This window comes from Loxodonta africana, chromosome 7 (genome assembly GCF_030014295.1).
Source record: "Loxodonta africana isolate mLoxAfr1 chromosome 7, mLoxAfr1.hap2, whole genome shotgun sequence".
Taxonomy (NCBI): Eukaryota; Metazoa; Chordata; class Mammalia; order Proboscidea; family Elephantidae; genus Loxodonta; species Loxodonta africana.
In genome coordinates, this window is record NC_087348.1 from 44,153,811 (window position 1) to 44,168,896 (window position 15,086).

Here is a 15,086-nt window from a genome sequence, read left to right on the forward strand (position 1 = left end):
AGGGGGAGGGCATGGTTGGACAATGAATGTTGAAGGTGCACATAATATGAGTCAAAATATGGTACCTTTTAACCCCTTAAAATCTGGTAGTATTTCCTAAATTGCATGTGTACTATTCAGACTCTTATAGTTTTCATGAAATTGCTCTGGTAATAAACTAACCCGTTTTTAAATCCTTGTTTTCTCATATCCTAGCTGAGTAACCTATAAAAGTTAGTTTACCTATCAAAACCCCAAATTCTTTGTTTTAATATAGCACATATGTCATATATATACATATATATATACACACACACACGGATGGGGTCCTAGTGGTTCAGTGGTTAAGAGCTCAGCTGCTAACCAAAATGTCAGCAGTTCAAATCCACCAGCTCCTCCTTGGGAACCCTGTGGGGCAGTTCTACTCTGTTCCATATGGTTGCTATGAGTCAGGATTGACTCAATGGCAAAGGGTTTGGTTTTTTATTTTTATATACATGTATATATAAAACCCAAATCAAACCCCTGGCCATTGAGTTGATTCTAATGCATAACCACCCCAAGTATTAGAGTAGAACTGGCTCATTGGGTTTTCTTGGCTGTAATTTTTCTGAAAGCAGGCCACCAGGCCTTTCTTCCTCAGCACCTGATGGTATGTTCCAACCTATGAGGAAAGACATCAAAGGATTTGCTATTTGGTTAAATTATGAAAAATTCTTAATACTGTACCTAGAAAATAACCACTCGATACATTTTAGTGTTTCTTCTCGACCTCCTTATTTAACTGCTCTCTTCTCTCACCCCTTTATGCTTTCCATGGTCCTCAAAACTAATTTTATTGTTGTTGTTAACTGAGGTGAATTCACATAATATACAATTAACCATTTTGAAGCACTCGATTAAGTGGCATTTAGTTCATTCACAATATTTTGAAAACACCAGGTCTCTTTAGTTCCAAAGTTTTGCATCTGCTTAAGGATGCTTTATGCCAGTGTCAAAACACTGAGCCTCCCTAGAGAAATGGTTGTACTACGTATCTGGGTTATGAACATAGATGAGTCTATAATACTTTGTGCAGTGTTTCCCACTGGCTAAAACACATTCAACAAGCAAAACAGCAATTGAGTAAATAACATAACCCTTTCCTGTTGAGTTGATTTTGACTCACAGCAACCCTATATAGGATATATATAAAAGTCCATGTGTTCCTAAGGATACTCAAAAACAGAAGAGAAACCCACAAAAGTCATGCATATATGTGTCTGTCTGAGTACTTGTGTATCAGCCAGAAGATCAAGGAAGAAAATTGAAATAGCATGTTACAACATTAACATCCCCTTAATTTGATTGTTTCTAGTTTAATTTGTGTCAATTTATAGGAAATTTCACTTCTACTTAAAGAGTTCTCTGGTGTTGTCCTGCTTTGTTTTTAATATATTCCAAAATGAGCAGGTTGAATCCTTTTGTTTTCTGTTATTTCTAATTCACTTTTTATTTTCTTTTCAAACTGCTACACATATCACTCAAAAAGCTCTGATTTGTGGCTACATATTCCAATAGGTTTCATGCTGTAAAATCTTCTAGGCACTATTCTACCACATTCTATTACTCCTTTACATTACATTTGCTTACATTCTTCCTTTGCCTCTGCCATGCTCCATCTTAAGTAGCGCAAACGAAGAACTCATTATTTTCGAAGCCATTTTAAAATTCACCTAAAGACAACTTCAAAATAGTTTTCTGTCTTAAAATGATTTAACTGTTATGTTAGAATGCCCCTTATTACTGTGCCATTGCCTAATTTGTCCTGGTGTAGTCCTAAAAACAGGATACTTATCCTTTCTGTAAAAGATAAATCAATCATTAAGATAGAGGTTAAGGCTAATCTATTGGGAAAATTTACTTAAGAATTTTGTTGTGTTAAATAATCTATATATTATCAAAAATGTCCATAGTGATGATAAAATTATATTTTAAAAACAATAATTATAGAGATAACAATAGTAATATTCATTCTGATAATTGTTCTGTGTTTTTATGTTAGATGCTTTACATACGGCTTCACAATTAATCATAACAAACAATTCTATGATACCAATTATTCTCGATTTTATTATTTTAAAATAACTAATGGCCAGAAAATTTCATTAAATGAACAATTGGAATTTGAAACTAAAAATACATCATTTACATTAGCACTAAAAAAAATACTTGGGTATAAATATAATAAATACGTACAAGATTTATGTCAGGAAAATTACAAAGCTCTGATGAAAGAAATCAAATAGAGAAGTGTTCCATGTTCATGGAAAGGAAGAGCTAATTTTATTAATACGCCAACTCTTCACAATTTTATCTATACTCAATGCAATCCCAAACAAAATCTCAGCAAGTTATTTTGTGAATAATCAGCAAAGTGATTCTAAAGCTTATATGTAAAGGCAACACAATATTGAAGAACAGAGTTGGAGGACTGAAACCCTAAGACCTCATTACTTACCATAAGGCTACATTGAACATGGCAGAATGGTATTGGCAAAAGAATAGACAATAGATTAATGGAACAGAACAAAGAGCCCAGACATTTGCCCACACAAATACCATAGTCAACACAGTGGCCGCAACAATGGGTTCAAACATAGCAATGATTGTGAGGATGGTGCAGGACCAGGCAGTGTTTTGCTCTGTTCTACATTGCGTTGCAATGAGTCAGAACAGACTTGATCTAACAAAAACAACAACAAAAATTTATGCTCTGTAACAGATACTTTTAAAGGAATGAAAAGATAAGCCATAGACTTAGAGAATATATATACAAATATACAAAAAAAGCCTTAAAACTCGGCAAGAAGAAAACAAACCACTCAACTACAAAATGGGCAAAAGACCTGAACAGACACCTCACCAAATAAGATATACGATGACAAATAAGCCAACAAAAAGATGCTCACCATCATATGTTTTCAAGGAATTGTAAATTAAAAGAACAAGGAAATACTACTACACACACCTTTTAGGATGGATAAAATCCAAAACACTGACAACATGAAATGCTGGTGAAGATGTGGAGCAACAGATACTGTTATTAATTGCTGGTAAGAATGCAAAATGGTACAACCAATTCGAAAGACAGTTTGGCAGTTTCTTACAAAGCTAAACATTGGTTTACCATATGACCCAACATTCCTGATACTGGGTTTTTAACCTAAAACAGTTGAAAACTGATGTCCCCACAAACCCTTACATGAAAATATTTATACCAGTTCTATTTTTTATTGCCAAAAATTGGAAGCACCTAAGATGTCTTTCTGGTGCTTATCGTAACTGGATAAACTGTGGTTCATCCACATGACCGAGTTGTTATTCAATGATAAATGGAAATGAGCTACCAAGCCACAAAAAATCCAAATGAAACAAAACAAAATCAACCAACCAACCAACCAAACATGGAGGAACTTTAAATGCATATTGTTAAGTGAAATAAGATGGTCTGATTCCAACTGTATAAAATTCTGGGAAAGGTAAAACTAATAGAGTCTCTAAAATGATAAATAAAGAGCCTTGGTGGTACAATCAGTTGGCTTCTAACTGAAAGACTGATGGTTGGAACCCACTCAGTGGCTCTGCAGGAGAAATACTTCTTGATCTGCTTCTATGAAGATGCCAGACAAAAAGTCTATGGGACACTTCTACCCTGTCACATGGGGTTGCTATGAGTCGAAAATGACTCTACAACACCTAACAACAACAAAAAGATCAATGGTGGGCAGAGTTTCAAGGGACTAAGGAGGAACACAGGGCATTTTAAGGGCAGTGAAACTATTCTGCAGAGTAATGTAATGATGACTACGTAACACTACGTGTTTGTCAAAACCTAGAGAACAATACAACAAAAAGATCCTTTGCCATTGAGTCAATGCTCACTCATAGTGACCCTGTAGGACAGAGTAGAACTGCCCCATACAATTTCCAAGGAGCATCTGGTTACAGACCTTTTGGTTAGCAGCCGAAGCTCTTAACAACTACACCAACAGCTTTTCCACAACACAAAAAGTGAACCCAAATTTAAATTATGGACTTTAGTTAATAATAATGCATTAATCATTGGCTCATCAGTTTTAACAAATGAACCAAAATAATGCAAGATGCTAATATTAAGGGAAACTGTTGCATGAGGGGGAGAGACTGTGTATGAGAACTCTCTGCATTTTCTGCATAATTTTTCTGTAAACTTCAAACTTCTGAAAAAAATAAAGTTAATTAAAATAGAAAAAAAAATTAACTTACATGCAAATATCACGCAACTACTAAGTAACTATTGAGTGACAGGGCTTGCCTAAAAACTATCAGAAATTACTAGTTATTGCCCTGACAGCGAACAACACATGGAATCCCTAATGGAGCAGGAGAACAGTGGGATGCAGATCTCAAGTTCTCGTAAAAAGACCAGGCTTAATAGTCTGACTAAGACTAGAGGGACCCTGGAGGTCATGGTCCCCAGACCCTCTGTTAGCTCAAGATTGGAACCATTCCCAAAGCCAACTCTCCAGACAGGGATTGGACTGTACTATAAGATAGACAATGATACTGGTGAGGAGTGAGCTTCTGGGCTCACGTAGACACATGAGACTACCTAGGCAGCTCCTGTCTGGAGATGAGAAGTAAGAGGAGGGCAGAACCTGGTGGAATGGACATGAGGAATATAGGGTAGAAAGAAGGAATGTGCTGTCTCATTAGGGGGAGAGCAGCGAGGAGTACATAGCAAGGCATGTATAACTTTTTATAGGAGAAACAGACTTGATTTGTAAACTTTAGCACACTACATAAATTTAAAAAATAAAGATATTATTAGTTATCACTAGAATATACAGGATGGAGCGATCTATGTATGCATAATACAATAGAAAAGGAGATGAACACCTGGATCATCACAAGATCTAATTTGTGGCCAAAAATTATTGCTGGAGACTGAACTTTTCTTTATGGACTGAGACAAAACCTGTAAAAGTTAGATTGTTTCTTTCAAACGTTATTATGCACTAACTTACTGATTGCTGATTTTTATAGCACTCCGATTTCCTTTTAGTAAAAGTGAGCTCTATTCAGTGTTAGTTGGCCAACGTTATCAAAGAAGGAGTCTGGAGGGAGGAAGGAGGAGGAGGGTGCTGCTAAAAATAGAATCTTAAAAAAATAAAATTATCAACTGTTGTGTTCCCCCCACCTCCAGCAGTAACTATTCATTAGAGATTATCACCTACTAGCTTAAAGTAGAATTTTTCAAAATGGAGTTCTCTTCTGTGGTACTTTTACTATCTGCTCTCAGGCCCTACTTAATCGGAATTGCTGAGCTTGAGACCCGGACATATACCTTGTTAACAAGCACTCCCGGTGATTCTTAGGCATTTGTTTGAGGATCTACGTTTTAAACTTCGAAGGCAAAATGAACATTTAGCTACACTGAATTATCACTAAAATGCAGCAACTCGCCAATATTTGATAGGCAGCTTATTAAAAGCTTTCTGTTTCACACAATGAGGACTCACAATTCATTAACCCCCATCTGTGTCTGCTCTATTCACATCTAGTCTTAAAAATAAAAACAACACTTACATTGAAGAGCCTCAGGACAGAAACAAAGCTTACCCTAGTTTAGGGCTCAAAATATACGACACTGAATTAAAAAGCAGAAACATAAATAGGATTGGAAGATGGAGGTGAATGAAATATTTTTATTTTTCCTTTATCACACAGGCAGCCATAAAAATAAAAGAGCCATGCTATTTATTTTGAACTTTTGAATGTAGTGCTGTCAGTAAATATATATATTTTGATATCCAGTAAAAATAGGCCATTTAATTGCTTTGACTTTTGCTTCCTAGAGAGAATGAATTCTTTAATAATGACTTTTTAAAAGCTGTAATTTTCTTGTTGATCTTTGGATGTTTCCCACCAAGCCTCTTTTGCTCTGATGCAGGCCAGCAGTCCTCCCTCCCATTACCATTAATGAGCCTCAAGCACTCGGTAATGGGAGAATGACCTTGTTTAAACAGTAGTTAGTTATTCATCCAATTGACTCTGATGGAAATGTGTGGGCTCATTAATAGAATAAATGATCACACAACAGATACCAATAGTGGAACAATGCTTATAATGAAGGATGATAAAAATCCTTGTACATTCTTTAAATTTAGAGTCTAGGGTGAATAAATAGTCATTAAATTTATGCTTACATAAAGAATTGTCAGAACACACTTGATGGCTGTCCATAGTTTTAAAGAAAAACGTTAACTTACATGCAGGTTTGCCACTTGGACAAGCATGATAAACATGGATGAGTTGGGTATACTATCTATATTGAGACTTTTTATAGTCTATAAAAAAATTTTTTTTTTTTTTCTGCTGTGGAAACTCTGGTAGCATAGTGGTTAAGAGTTATGGCTGCTAACCAAAAAGGTCGGCAGATCGAATCCACCAGGCTGTCCTTGGAAACCATATAGGGCAGTTCTACTCGGCCCTATAGGGTCGCTGAGTCAGAATTGACTCGACTGCAATGGGTATAACTCTGCTGTTCGTGGAGGATCAAGTTTATCACTGAAGAAGATAGTCGATATACATTATCCTGGCTGTGACCAATTTTCCTTTATTATATTTCGTTTCTTGGGGGGTGTTTTGCATTAAATATTTGAGTATTTGACTATATATTTTGGGAACAGATAAATCTTACATTTCATTTTTAGAAATTTCGTGATGATGGGCTTATTTTATGAAATTTCAAACAATGTCATTTTATCTATTTTATTTTTTTTTTATATTAGAAAATGGCAAAATATTTTGGTAGATATAATATATATTCCCCATGAATAACTCAAGAAGTATAGAAAAGTAAAAATAAAATAACCCTAACTCTCACTGATGAGAAAACAACAGCACCATTAATTTTAGGTAAATATTGCTCAAATTATCTTTTCATTCATTTTTTGAGAACTGACTCAAAAGCAATGGGGTTGGGTTTTGGATTACAAATAGAAGTAGAGAGATGAATAAGTAGACAGGTAAGCTTTTATAACAGATACTACTGTACATTCAATTTTTAAATATGGAGTGGTGAATTTATTTCCGTTTGAAATTAAAAAAAGAACATAGAACTAAAATGTCACTCAATTTCAGACAATAGTCCCTGGGTGATACAATTAACAAGTTAGGCTGCTAAATGAAAGCTTGCAGGTTCAAGTGCACCCAGAGGTATCATGGAAGAATGGCCTGGTAATCCACTTCAGAAAAAAACATCTACCAAAAATTCTATGGAGCACAGTTCTATTCTGACACATATGAGTCACCATGAATCCAAATCAATTTCATGGAAACCAAAGGTGCTAGATTTCTTCAACACCACAGCTATTTTCTAAAGAATTTCTTTGAAGGTATAAAGAGTAATCACCGTGAACATAAAGATGTTGGACTTAGAAATTTTTTTCCTTAATTGTATTTGTAAAATTTGTAAATTTTTTAGAAAATGTCATTAAATTTCAATTTAGTATTTCATTTTTTTGTACTTTTTTGTTTTGCCTTTGTTCTTTACTCCCAAGATGACTTTATTTACCTGACAGTTGATTTCCATTGTTCAAAATGTTTACAATCTGATAATATATTTTTCCCTAAATGCAAATCAAAATTAGTTTTCATTTTTTATTCAATTTTGTTGTTGTTGTTAGGTGCCATTGAATTGGCTCCGACTCATAACAACCCTATGTACAACAGAACAAACACTTGGTCCTGCCCCATCCTCATGTTTGCTTATGTTTGAACCCATTGTTCCAGTCACTGTCTCAATCCCTCTCATTGAGGGTTTCCTTTTTTTTTTTTTTTTCTCTCATCCTCTATTTTACCAAGAATGATGCCCTTTTCCAGGGACTGGTCCCTCCTGATAACATGTCCAAAATGTCTGAAACGAAGTCTCGCTATTCTTGCTTCTAAGGAGCACTCTGGCTGTACTTCTTCCAAAACAGATTACTTTGTTCTTTTGTCAGTCCGTTGTATATTCAATATTCTTCACCAACAGCATCATTCAAAGGCATCAATTCTTCTTCAGACTTCCTTATTCATTGCCTAGCTTTTCTTCGCAAGTTAGGTGATTGAAAATATCAAGGCTTGGGTCCGGAGCACCTTAGTCCTCAAGATGTCATCTTTGATTTTTAACACTTTAAAAAAGTCTTTTGCAGCTGATTTGCCCAATGCAATACAGTAATTCGTTTCTTGGTTGTTGCTTCCATGGGTGTTGATTGTGGATTCAAGTAAAATGAAATCCTTGACAACTTCAGTCTTTTCTTCATTTATCATGATGTTGCTTATTGGTGTAGTTGTATTTTCGTTTTCTTATGTTGAAGTGTAATCCATGCTGAAGGCTATAGTCTTTGATCCTCATAAGTGCTTTAAAGTCTTCTTCACTTTCAGCAAGTAAGATTGCAGGTCGTTAATGAGTCTTCCTTCAATCCTGATTCCAGATTCTTCTTCATATAGCCCAGTTTCTTGGATTATTTTCTCAGCATACAGATTAAATAAGTATGGTGAAAGGATTCCAACCCTGATACACACCTTTTCTGACTTAAACCACTCAGTATACCCTTGTTATGTTCATATGACTACCTCTTGGTCTATGTACATGATCCTCATGGGCACAGTTAAGTGTTCTGGAATTGTTATTCTTTGCAATGTTATCCATAATTTGTTATGATCCACACAGTCAAATGCCTTCACATAGTGAATGAAACACAGGTAAACATCTTTCTGGTTTTCTCTGCTTTCAATCAAGATTCATCTGATACCAGCAATGATATCCCTTGTTCCAAGTCCTCGTCTGAATCTGGCTTGAATTTCTGGCAGTTTCCTGTCAGTGTACGGCTGTAACCATTTTTGAATTATCTCCAGCAAAATTTTTCTTGTGTATGATATTAAAGATACTGTTCAATAATTCCCAAATTCCATTGGATCACCTTCCTTTGGAATGGGCATAAATAAGAATCTCTTCCAGTTGGTTGACAGGGAGTTGTCTTCCAAATTTATTGGCATTGAAATTTGTCATAGTGAGTGCTTCCAGTGTTGCATCCTTTTGTTTAGACATCTCAATTTGTATTCTGTCAATTCCAGAAGTCTTGTTTTTTGCCAGTGACTTCAGTGAAGCTTGGACATCTTTCTTCAGTATCATTGGTTCTTGATCATATGCTACCTCCTGAAATGGTTGAACGTTGACCAATTCTTTTCGGTACAGTGGCTCTGTGTATTTCTTCCATCTTCTTTTGATGCTTCCTGCATCATTCAGTATTTTGTCCATAGAATCCTTCACTATTGCAACTCAAAGCTTGAATTTTTCTTCAGTTCTTTCCACTTGAGAAATGCCGAATATGTTCTTCCCTTTTGGTGTTCTAACTCCAGGTCTTTGGACATGTTATTATAATAATTTGTCTTCTCATGATGTCCTTTGAAGTCTTCTATTCAGCTCTTTTACTTCATCATTTCTTCCATTTTTTTAGCTGCTCTATGTTCAAAAGTAAGTTTCAGGTTCTCCTCTGGAACCCGTTTTGATCTTTTCTTTCTTTCCTGTCCTTTTAATAACCTTTTGCCTTTTTCATGTATGATGTCTTTGATGCCATCCCACAACTCATCTAGTCTTCAGTGTTTAACGTGTCAAATCTATTCTTGAAATGGTTTCTAAATTCAAGTAGGATATACTCATGTTCCCACTTTGGCTCTTGCAAGCTTATTTAAATTTCTTCAGCTTCAACTTGAACTTGCATATGAACAATTGATGATTTGTTCCTCAGCTGTCCCTGGCCTTGTTCTGACTGATGATGTTGCGGTTTTCCACTGTCTTTTTCTGTAGATGTAGTTGATTTAGCTCATGTGTATACAAATACTGTCTGGTGAAGTTCACGTGTGTAGTCTCCATTTATGTTGTTGAAAAAGCAACATTCAATTTTGGACATGATCAAAAGGCCTGATTCACTTACCTTTAGATATTTTTTTTTTCTTTATTACTATTCTTACATTCTCAATATCTGTACTGTTCACTATCAATTTTGAGACATAAATTCCAGAGTTGTTCAATCTATGCTTTGTTTTTAAATGTTTCAATCTTCATTGCCATTACAATTATTATGATGTCTTATTGACTTAATTGCCTGAATTTTACCTTTTCTCACCAATGCTCCCCCTCTCCAGGACAGGGTCACAGATGTATTTGCTAAGTTAGTGTAAGTACAAGCGACGATGTTTCCTTTTTGCTTAGATACTTGTAGAAAAAAAAAAAATGTAGAAGCTCAATAAATTCAAAAACATGGTTCCACATGTAGTTCATTTTGGCACATTCTGTCTACAACCTCCTGGAACAAGATGTATACTTGATTCACTTCTTTCATCATTACAGGAAATCCTAATATCTTTAGCCCCCAAATATACATATATATTTTTTCTGTTCCCTTTTTTAAATTATTTTCTGTTTCAAAGATGCTTATATGTGGTCTTCTTTCTTCTTCATATCTATTAACTTATCTCTATTTTTTTAATTCTCTTTCTTTTTTATTCCAATTCCCTTTGATCAAATAAGATTTTTAGTCTCTAGTAATTTGATATTTGTAAAGTTTATTTTGTCCTGTGTGATTTTTAGAATAATTATTAGTTTTTTTTTTTTTTTTTTTTTTTTAATATTGGAGTTTTGGTTCTATATTTTTTTCATTAAGACCTACTCACCTCACTCTGTTATTCTATAATTTTACTATTGAACATTTTTCTCTAAATTCCTGTTCTTATTAAATTTTTTAATGGTCTTGAATAACATGTTTGATAAGGTGAAATGAAATTAGTTCAACTTGCACACAAGTCCCTATGAGCACATATGGAAATGTAGTTACATTTTATTTTTCTGACTAGCTGGGTGGTGCAAATGGTTAACAGTCACAGATGTTAATGAAAAGTTTAGAGGTTTGAGTCCACCTAGAGATATCTCTGGAGAAAGGTCTGGAAATCCATATCTGAAAAACAAACAAACAAAAAAAGGCCATTGAAAATTCTATAGAGCACAGCTCTACTCTGACACATTGGCATTCCATGGTTTAAAAGGAATTCCACAGCAACTTTTTTTTTTTTTAAGGGAGACTGTACTTCCAACTTTGTTTATACTTTTAACTGCTACTCGTTTGTGATTTTATTATTAAAATTGTATGAGGTTTGGAACTTTTAAAAGTACAACATAAATTGCTGACTAATGTAAACAATATAACATAATGTAATACATTATGTAACAAATCCATTGCCATCGAGTCAGTTCCAACTCATAGTGATCCTATAGGATGGGGTAGAAGTGCCCCACAGGTTTCCAAGGAGCTGCTGGTGAATTCAAACTGCAAATAGTTTTTTGGTTTTTATTTCTGAGTACCTAGAAAAAGATATCATTTCAAGAATTTAGCCAGCTAGAGAAAGAGAAAAGGATTTTTTTCATTTTTCCCATATCTCTTTGCTGTTCTTGGTCCAGTCAATTATGACTCATAGCAACCCTATAGGAGAGAGTAGAATTTCCCCATAAGTTTTCCAAGGAGTGGCTGGTGGACTTGAACTGCTGACATTTTGCTTGGCGGCCAAGCTCTTAACCACTGTACCACCAGGGCTCCAAATGTATCATAAAGAGTATTTATTTTTAAAGATTCAGATTCCAAATTAAGGGACACATTCCTTTAGGTAAACATTTTATTTGCATAAAATTAAATGTTTAAATATTTTCATAATTAATTGTCCTAGGGTTCTATTTTTTCTTCAATTAGTCATTATTTTCCTTGAACATTGGCAATTTCTATATTAATTTGTTATAAATTCTTAAGATTGTTTAGCACTGAAATTGATAATTTCTAGGGAAAAAATTACATATTTCAACTTTTCCAGTTAAAAAACTTGAAAGATGTAATAATGAATAAGCTCATTACATGTGAAGCATCATATTATAGTGATATAGTTAAGAGTTTAGGTTTTTGACTGAAACCTGGCTTCAATTCTTTCTCTTGTGTATACTTCGTGAACTTGAGCAAATTAGAAAAAAAAAAAAAAAACTTTCTCAGACTCATTTTACTCATTTATAGATAAGACGTGACAATAATACCTACCATATAAGCTTATATCTGTCATATGGGATAAGTCTGAGGTTTGTATGAAATAATGTTCCATAAAGTCTAATACATAAAGATTCAAAATTACTAATATTTCTTATCACTATCTCAAATCATCAAGTCTCCTAAAGGGAGTCCATCTCCTTAGAATAGTTACTTACCATATCATATCTGGTGTTTTTTAAATATATTATTAAAAGCTCTACATGTGTGTTATAAAGTCAAAGTTATTTTTAAGCTAAATTACTATTTCCTTAGTTCAAAAATATTTATCTTAAATATGTTTTGGTTTGGTTTTATTGGTACCATTAATGAAAAATAGTTTCTAATATCTGATGCTATTGTTTTCTGGTATCCTATTTATAAGTTTAGTTCAGGAAGTGATAAAATGAAGTCTTCACTGTAACTACAGTTTATTTGGAGAGATATTTTCATGTGGTTTCACATCTTTGCTATATATCACTCTAAAAATAAATTGAGATTTAGACAACTGCCTATTGAGTGGCAAAGGGAAGGATTAGGCCTCAATCCCGTGAAGATCAAGTAGCTAAATTCCAATTTTCTTCAGTAGCTTTCTTTTTGATGTCTGCATGGAATCATAATCTCTTGGAGTTTATCAACTAAGAAGGTTAGACCAGGTCAGTGATTGACTCGATAGCTGTAAGGAAATGTCTAGGATTTGTGAAAAAATATCCGAGATACATCATTAGTTGGTATTTTATTCCTCTGAGTTTGAGAGACAAAGATGGTATCAGAGGCAGTAGATGGATTTTTTTGAATTTGGTATTTCCAGGAATTTAGCAAGACTGACCTATGTGTCCTTAAAATTTACCTCATGACTTGTTATAATAAGTAGTATTCCTACACAAGTCACTTTTCTAGCATGGCTTTTATACATGTTTTGGACCACCCCATTTTCAAAGGGGGGTATATAAACACCCCTGTGTGAAATCTTCCTCGTTTCTCAGAGTCTCAGTTTTGTTAACAGCAAATAAAGAATTAAAAATTTTACCCACAGGAATATAAAAATTACAAGATATGTAATATATGAAAGCCACATCCATCCATTTTTTTTTTTTTCCTCCTCTTTTTTCTTCCTTGGTGAATAACTGTTTACGGAGGAAGCCTTGTCTGCTGTTGGGTTCCAGTGGCCATCCACTTCAGTCACTGTTGGCTGACAGGACACAGGAATCACCGGAAAAGGCTGGCTCAAAATGGATGCTCTGAATAACAATCTTACTATCCCCCTCTATGTAAACCACACCAGGGATGGTGCATATTGGTGAAATAAAAGATTGTTTTTAGTTATTTTATTTTTTTTCAAAATCTTTTGGTTTTTAAGTGGTCTACAAATTATCTTGAGAGTGAAACTGAGACATAATATATAACGATTTGATGAAAAATTCTTACAGTAGCACTTTAGCTATACTACGTTCTTTTCTCTTAGTAATATATTAGGCACTTGTGCAAATTCTGATACTTATTAGTTGTGTTTTTATTCAGATTTTTTATTTTACTATGATAGTTAAACGTTAATGATTAGAAATTTAATTCAAATTCACAGTGGATCAATTGCATCCTTCTCTATATAAGGAATAAATGAGATGATCAATTATATGTACCAATTTTTTAAAACTTTTTTTGTTTTCTACATATGTATATGTATGCTAAGAAATCATATTTATTTATAAGCACAACCTAAAACTATTTTTCCCAGTTATTTTTAGCAATATAAATTGAGAGTAAAAACAACAAAAAATCTACCAATTCCTTCATTGGATATTCTAATATTTTATTCGTTTCTACATATGCTTTTGTTTCTATCCACCACTCCATTAGGCACAGAATGTGTGTTAATGCCCCTAAACCAGGAAATGTCAATAAGTAGTAACATCTTTATTAATGAACAGCTCTATTGTCTTTTCTGCAAACTGGAATTATTGTTAGACTTAATATATATTTTTTTTCATTACTTCATATAAGAAAAATATCATGTATTTGTTATGCCCAAATACTTGAATTTTTTCATCTGAAATTTACTCAATTTTAATAATATAATATTGTTAATAGAATAACTTACTAGAAATAATATGAAATTAATAAAAGGAAGGGAATCATTAGATATTAGCTAACAAATAAGTAACTTTTAGAATAGAGCTAAAACATAGGACAAAATTATTTTAATATGTTTGCAGAATCTATAACATTTATGACAAATATTTGGCCATAAACCAATTAGAACATAAACCTCAAATCTTCCTATTAGAAGTTCCTTTTTTATATCAAATTTATTCTCTAAAAATAAGTTTTTGAACCGAAAAGATATTTTCAATGAAATACCTTTTTAAATAAAGATATTTAAAAATCAAATATGGTCATTATTATTTCATTTTCTATGCTATGATGAATAAAAAGCTTAAAACCTCCCTAATAAATATATTTGTTCAAATAGATGATATATATATATATATATATATATATATATATATATATATATATATATATTTTTTAAATATATTTTTAAATGAATGACTGAGCTGGGAAGAAAGTATTGTCCTCCTAACTTCATGTAAGTTTATCATTTCTTACTCACCAACTTGAAAAGGCTCAGCTCAAATGAGCATCCTTAAAGACTTCAGCATTGAAATTATCAAGCATAAAAGCTAAAGTAATAAACAATATAATTTTAAAAATTTTAGTTGGACTAACACAGAAGACAAAATAAAGATTGTGTATGTTTTTTTCTCCAAAACCTGTTCATACTTTCCAGCTTCCATTTAATATATTCTTCCTAAATGATTTAATTTCACAAGGGGTTATCAACCAGTCGTAAATAGTGACTAGATGGGGACTAGTCTTTCTCTCGTCATTGTCTATCTCTATCATTGATATAGAACATATAATTTACATGGAACAACCTGTTTTATGTTAATTAGAAGTTATTAGATAGAGGATAAA